We start from the raw sequence: 7,832 nt of genomic DNA, 5'->3' as shown, positions 1-7,832 counted from the left end.
TAACTCAACGGATTTTGTCGATGAACACTATATGAAAAAATTTTCTGTGTCAAAAACATTAAAAAGGCTTAGGTAGCATAGTCAACTTATATAATTTACGACCTTAAACTATTTATAAATTTACAATCATTTTAAGCAACCTTAGTAAAAATTACATTCAAATCTTGTTATTATATACAGCATAATCAACACTTAAAGTGAAAAACACCACCTTGAATCAAATGGAATTTCTTTTTTTTTAATTATGCAAAGAAATAACTAAAAGAAAGCTTTTGGAGTTGACACAAGAACTTCTCTAATGGTCATACATCAGAAAAACTTCCACCTTCATAAGCTTCCTCTTGATCTTCACCAACCACCTCATTCGATACCTCTTCCAATGATTTACCCTTGGGTTCTGGCACTAAGAAAGTGAATAGCATGCCAACAAAGTTGATCGCACAAAGAACAAAGAGAGTATTCCTCTTGCCAATACCTTTTGGAAAGTTTGATGGCCTTCTTGCAGGGTCCTTCTCTTGGGAAGCATATAAAAAACCGAAAGCTCCAACTATACTCCCAGCCCTACCTGCAGCAGCCGATATACCATGGCAAGTTGACCTCAACCTAGTCGGAAATATCTCAGCAGGGATCACAAAAGTGGTTGCATTAGGCCCAAAATTGGCACAGAAGAAGGTAAATCCATATAAGACTATTAAACGAATATTTTGTGTCCTCAATCCCTCATACCCATAGGCTATAATGAACATGAATGTTGTCATCTTTAGGAATCCTACAAATTGGATGATTTTTCGCCCTAATACATCTATCAGGGCGACAGTGAACCAGTATCCAGGGACAACCCCACATAGGGCGATCAAGGTTTGAGCTCTAGCCACCTTGTATACCTCTCTAATGGCACTCATCTCGCTTGCACTAGGGATCCAATCGGCATAAATGAATATGTCTTTTTGTAGAATATTTTGGGTGCTAGAGAAAGCAATGTTTAGTAGGAACCAGGCACTAGTTGTCCCAAGCAAGCGTAAGCCATATAATCGTACAAACTCCATTGAGAATAACCCAAATTGTTTGTTTTTACCGTTCACAAGAATTGCTGATATCTCCTCCCCGACATCAAGGTTACCATGTAAAACCTTTGACATGTCTTGTGCTGCTTGCTTGGGGTTATGAGCGACCAAGGTAGTGTACCTTTCAAAAAAATTTAGTTTAGTTGGTTAGCTTATTAATTTAAAAAATATTTCAATAAACATTGCTAGGAATGATGTTATTGGGTGTTACAAATTACAATGATGAAATGAAGATGCCGGGGAAAAAAAATAAAAATCAATAGTCAAAATCCGGTCAAAGGACCCTCACCACAACTTAAGTGCAATAAAAAGACCTTTTGTACCACCTATTCTATCAAATATTTTACAGGGAAAAAAAAAAAAAAACCCCCCCTACTTTAATGGACCCTTTTCACAGATTTTCCCATAATATATGAATGCTTTGTGTTTTGAATTTTGTAATAAGGAAAATTGACTAGAATATTTAGTGTAATACCTAGCTGTCTCAGGCATCTGCATGCAAAAGTAGTAGCTTAAACCAGCAGGAAGAGCTGCAAACATTAATATGATCCGCCAAATGTAGTCACATTCAGGAGTTAGTGATCTAATTGGATTCTCTTTAAAGGAAGGAGGATTGAATTTACTCTCGAATGCTGCAGACACAATAAGAGATACAACACCACACACAATGATCCCAAATCCTTGCATTGCAAACACAGCTGCGATGAAAGTCCCACGAGTCTTTTTGTTAGCACACTCAGACATTATAACAGCTGAGAGTTATTTAACAGCAGGACCAAGGCTGGGTCCGCCACTGCCTCCAATACTAAACCCAACCCAAAAGCGAAAGAAGCATAGAGTTGTAATGACACTCTTTGCAGTATGACCAAAGGAGAGACCGGAAGCTAGGGAAAAGGAAGCCATCATGGCCAAGGTAAGACCATACACCTTTTTCCTTCCAATCTTGTCACCTAACCAGCCGAAGAAGAGTTGGCCAGTGAGGGAGCCGCACAAGGCCACACTAATGATGGCAAAAGACACGTTTATGGGTAAGTTGCCGGGGTACTTAGGGTTCAACTCAGTGTAATAGAGACGGCCTAAGATTTTGGACACCACGGAAATAGAGAAAAGACCATATTCATCAGTAAAGAAACCTATACCAACGACGGTGAAGACCTTGAAGTGGTACCATTGTGTCTTCGTCACATCAAGTGCATCAAGCATTTCCAATGTTTTTCCTTTCGCCATTGTTTAGTAATTGAGCTTTGTTTCCTATATGAAGAAATGAAAAAGGTTAATATTGTACTTGAATTTTCTTTGTTAAGCTAAGTGACGAGTAATCCCTCCGTCCCTAAATTACATTCCACCTTTCTTATTTTTAGTAATTTCTTTTTTTCTAAATATCCCAAATACACTTTTTTTTAGTTGTACTTTTAATGTATAATTAATGTATTTACATTCCACTTTTAATGTTTGGTTGGCTAATGTACTTTTTCAGCCTTTAATTTTTCAGAATCCTTGTTCCAAATTACAATGAATATGATTGGTTAAAAATTTTCAATTAGTAGCATATGATTTGTCTTTTTTTTTTTTGCAAATGATTAATGACATGTCATGAGTAATCACTAATCTATATTTGTCTTACTCAAAAACATTATTTAATGTTTTGTACTTCCCATTGCATTATATTATGATTTGTCTTATTTTTTCCTCCTTAATTCCCGTGTAAATTTCCATACAGGAATGTAATTTAGGGACGGAAGGAGTATTTTGCAAAGTTTTAAGCATTGGAATATATTAGTAACACCATTTTTTCGTTTGGTTTTTTTGGGTAACATTTTGGCATTTCATTCATCACAATTAATGAAAAAAATGTATAATCAGAAGAAAAAAACATAGTATTTCCTCCGTATCACATGGGTGGCGGATCCGGGAATTTAGGAATTGGAGTATGAAATTAAACTTAATAAAAAATACAAAGTAACATGTGGAAAATTATCATTTTTCAAATCTAAAAAATGATGAGTTTTTAATGCATTTCACTATTGTATTACTCATTATGTATATGATGTATGAGTTCTTTAGCTAGAAGGTGTGTTAATAAGGTCACTATTAAAGAAGAATATTTGTTTGGAAAATTTTTTTTCCTAAGAGATCTGTTATTTGTGGATTGTGATAACCGATCTCTTTGGTCGAAAAAACTGAATAGCGGCCGGAATATCAAATAATACAAGCCATGAAACCACATGAAATATCAGTATCTAAGAGACCAGGCCTTTACATAAGTGGACTCTTTGATTTTAACAAAAAGTAATGCCCACGCTGGTTTGGTGGGTTGGTTTGTGTATAACTAGACCTGACAAATGGGCCATTTGGGTCGGGTCATTTCGGGTCAGCTAACATTTGGGTCGGGTCGGGTCGATTCAGGTTTTAGGTCAACTTCGGGTCAGGTCAATTTGGGTCAGGTATGTCCGGATCGGGTCAATTTCGGGTCAAGTATGTTCGGGTCATATTCGGTCAGGTCAAAATCTAGTCGGATCCTGTTCGGGTTGTTTCGTTTGTGAATCAAGCTCAAATCAATAATTTTATACGGAGTAAATCTTTTGTCATTGTTATTGTTATAATAAAACTATTAATTCAGTTTATGAGCTTTGCTACAGTTGAAGATGAATAATTTGATATATTTTTGGTACAAGACATTTTAAATTCAATTATAAGGTAGTTTTAGTTCTGGACATTAAGGGTATCGAGACTGTTTGGGTCAATTTCGGGTCTCGATTCTGTTCGGGTCAAACACTTCAGGCCAATTTTGGGTCGGGTTAACTTTGGGGTCGGGTCAATTCGGGTGTCGGGTCAGGATCGGGTCAACTCCATTTTCAGGTCGGGTATGGGTCGGGTCAATTTCGAATTTTGGGTCAATTTCGGGTCATGGGTCGGGTCGGGTCATTGGGTCTGGGTCAGGATTGCCAGGTCTATGTATAACAGGCCCTAGGAGACCAGGCCTTTGAATAAGTGGTCTCTTTGATTTTAACAAAAAGTACTACTGCGCACTTGCTGTGGGTTTGTTTGTACAGACCCTAAAGGCCTGTTTTATGATACAAGCGGCCTCTTTTGTATCATTTTTTTTGGTTTTTTTTGGGATAATAGGGATACAATTCTACCTCTGTATACCCCTCGGATCTGCCGCTAACATAGGTCCATTTTTTTTTTTCTCTCTCTATCTTTCTCATTTGCAAAATTGCCTAAGAATTTGTAATTTGCAAAGTAATTCAACTAAAAAAGGGAGGAATTATATCAGATGAGAATATATAGGGATGTCAGTGGGGCGGGTCAAGTAGGAGACCCGCTCCATCCCCGCCTCACTCCACCCGCCATGGGGATAAATCATACCCGCCATGGATGATGGGGCGGGTGTGGATTTTACATTGTACCCGCCCCATCCCGCCCCCGCTCCACCCGCCCCACTTCGTACCCGTCTTATCCCCACCTCACACCCACATCTATATATTTTATAAAACAAAATTATATACTTTATACTATTTTATATATTAAAAAAATATGTAAAATAAAATAGTAGATATAATAATTTGTAATACACTAATTTTATAACTAAAAAAAGTGTGTAATATTAATAATAATTTTATTTGTTGTAATTTATACGTAGTATTAAATATGTTGGATTGTGTATGGGGAGATGGGTCTTAGGTGGGGATTAGGCGGGTCTTAGGTGGGGATTAAGTGGGGATGGATATCCAAGTGGGGGGTGGGGCGGGGATGGTTTTGGAATTGTACCCGCCGGGGTGGGGATGGGGATGAATTTTGGACCCGCCGCGGGGATGGGGACGGGCCGGGGATGGGGATGAAAATTTTAGGTGGGGATGGGGATGGGAAGGCCAACATCCGCCCCATTGACATCCCTAAGAATATATTACCTAGGTTGCACAGAAACGGATAAGGGTACAAAAAAACGGCAAAATAGAAATTCTAAAAAACAGGCACTGCGAGGATATGGCAAAAAAAAAAAATCAGAAAAATTAAAATTCAGAAAAATGTTTATTAAAAAACCAACTGTTTTTTTTTAGGAAACCCATGCAATGTTTTTATATTCTACTGAGTACGAATCGGAGTAATACTGTAGATAAGTAAGACTAAAAAAAAAGGAGAGTGAAAAAGTTAGAGAATTACAGCTAATTTACCCTTTTTTTTTTAATTACAGTTACAACTACTTTACCTTTTACCAATTGAAATATTAGATAATTAAAAAAAAAAAAACCATCTTCTTCCTCATCTTCTCGAAGGTTCAGAAATGGCTGCTTGTAGATCGCCAACCGCTAGTGTCATCTGCAAGTGGTCGCCTCCAAGGAATCGTGGGGCCCAATATTGTAGGTGGCTTCAATTTTTAGGGTTTTCAAGAAATCAAAATCAGGTAAGTAAAATTGGGGTGTTTTAAAAACTAAAAGTGGGTTGGGCTTCTATTGGGGATGTCGGAAATGGAGGTGATCCGTCCCCGAAACGCTTCTGAAGGTCCTCCAAGACGTCCCCAAATTTTTTCTCCGTACCACTTTTCAAGGGTACGCCTTGGGGACGTATCCGGCTGTACCGTACCGTACCCGTCCCTGATTTCGGGAAACGGCAGGAGGTTGGCATACCCGTGCGTCATTGTATATTACCATCTAATTAAAGTAATGAAACCTTTAGAAGAAAATGTAAGTGAAAGTTGGGATTATTAAAGAATAATCAAAAGTTGGAATTGTTTAAAATCAGGCCCTGTTGACTTCACCTTAAAACAATAATATTAAGTAAAAATAATTTCAGTTCATTAAAATTAATTTCAATTCAGAAAAAATTAATTTCAGCTTAGTAAAAATCAGTAACTTTAAAGAATAAATATAATAGAGAATTTGTAAAAGTAATTTTAGTTTAGTAAAATTTAAATATGTTTAGTAAAAATTATTTAAGTTCAACAAAAATAAGGTGAAGTGAACGGGGCCTAAATCGGACAAAATTGGAATTATTAAAGTGCATTTTTTCAAATAAAAATAAATTTAGATAGGCTCCAAAAATCAAACAAGGGTTTTTCGGTGGTACCTAAAATAAAACTAAGGTCTTTCGGTGATACACCAAAAGTCAAATTATCCTTACAAAAATGTGAAGAAAAAGAAAGAGGAAGGGGAGCAAGTTCCCATGTTTGAATAAGGGTTTTTTTTTAAGGGGTTTGTGTAAAATATATTGAATAATGTTCACTGTAAATTCTATTCCTCATAAACGGCCTCATACAACATAAATAGGCTAGGTTACTTGGAGGGCAAGACCAAATAACCTAAAAGATATTCACAAGATATATTTCCCAAATATTCACAATATTATCTTTCCTAATACCCCCCCTCAAGTTGGAGAGTACGGATCTCGGACACCCAACTTGCGAAGTAGAAACTCAAATTTAGCTTTTCCCAAAGCTTTTGTAAATATGTCGGCCAACTGAACCGTCGTAGGGACATACGAGGGTATAATCGTCCCATTTGTAATCGCATCCCGAACAAAATGACAATCTGATTCAATATGTTTTGTTCGTTCATGAAACACTGGATTTTGCGCAATGTATAACGCAGACTGACTATCACAATAAAGGTGCATCCCATTCTCATGTCGAACACCTAAGTCACCAAGTAGTCGCTTCAACCACTTTAATTCACAAGTCGTTGCATTCATACAACGATATTTTGCTTCCGATGAAGAAAGGGCCACAGTAGGCTGCTTCTTGGTTTTCCATGAAACTGGAGACAAACCAAGAAGCACAAACCAACCGCTCAAGGACCGTCTGGATAGAGGGAAACCTGCCCAATCTGAATCACACCAACCTTCCAACTGTAAAGCACTATCAGATCTCAATAAAATACCCTGTCCCGGACTCTTCTTCAAATATCTAACAACTCGCAGAGCTGCTTCCCAATGATCAATCCTGGGTTTTTGCATAAACTGTGATAAAATGTGTACAGAATATGCCAAATCGGGTCTCGTAATAGACAAATAAATCAGTCTACCTATAAGGCGACGATATTTCTCAATATCATGAAAATACTCTCCCTGAGATAGTGCTAACTTGAGATTTTGTTCCATAGGAAACTCTGCAGGTTTAGCATCAAGTAAACCAGCTTCAGTAATAATATCCAGGGCATACTTCCTCTGGCAAATAAAAATTCCCTGTTTATTCTGGGCTACCTCTAGCCCCAAAAAATATTTCAACACTCCAAGATCTTTCATCTTGAAGCAATCTCCCAGATATGATTTAAAATTGAGCATAACATTTTTATCGTTGCCTACAACAATTAAATCATCAACATATACTAGCACATTAAGCTGCATTTTACCCTTTGTCAGAGTAAATAATGAGTAATCATAATATGACTGTTTAAAGCCATAATTTTTCAAAGCTGTAGCAAGCTTTGCAAACCAGAATCGAGGAGCTTGTTTAAGCCCGTACAATGATTTCAGCATCCTGCAAACTTTGTCAGAATTATCTTTCTCAAAACCAGGGGGAATTTTCATATATACCTCTTCTTCCAAATCACCGTGAAGAAATGCATTATGAACATCCATTTGATGAACTTCCCAATTTTTCACCGCTGCTACCGCAAGAAAGGTTTGAACGGTCACCATTTTTGCTACCGGAGCAAACGTCTCATTGTAATCTAATCCTTCAATCTGATGATTGCCAAAGATGACTAATCTCGCTTTTAATCTCTGCAAATTCCCATGCTCATCATATTTTTCTTTGTAAACCCACTTGCT

General features: G+C 37.3%; 1 pseudogene; it reads right to left on the bottom strand.

Annotated features, from left to right (window-relative positions):
- Positions 1-286: 286 nt before the first annotated feature.
- Positions 287-2,291, bottom strand: LOC145632113 (putative inorganic phosphate transporter 1-3; annotated as a pseudogene).
- Positions 2,292-7,832: the final 5,541 nt, after the last annotated feature.

Source organism: Chenopodium album, chromosome 5 (genome assembly GCF_948465745.1).
Source record: "Chenopodium album chromosome 5, dcCheAlbu1.1, whole genome shotgun sequence".
NCBI lineage: Eukaryota > Viridiplantae > Streptophyta > Magnoliopsida > Caryophyllales > Amaranthaceae > Chenopodium > Chenopodium album.
The sequence above is the reverse complement of the archived record's forward strand: the minus strand, read 5'-3'. Positions and strand labels throughout refer to the sequence as shown.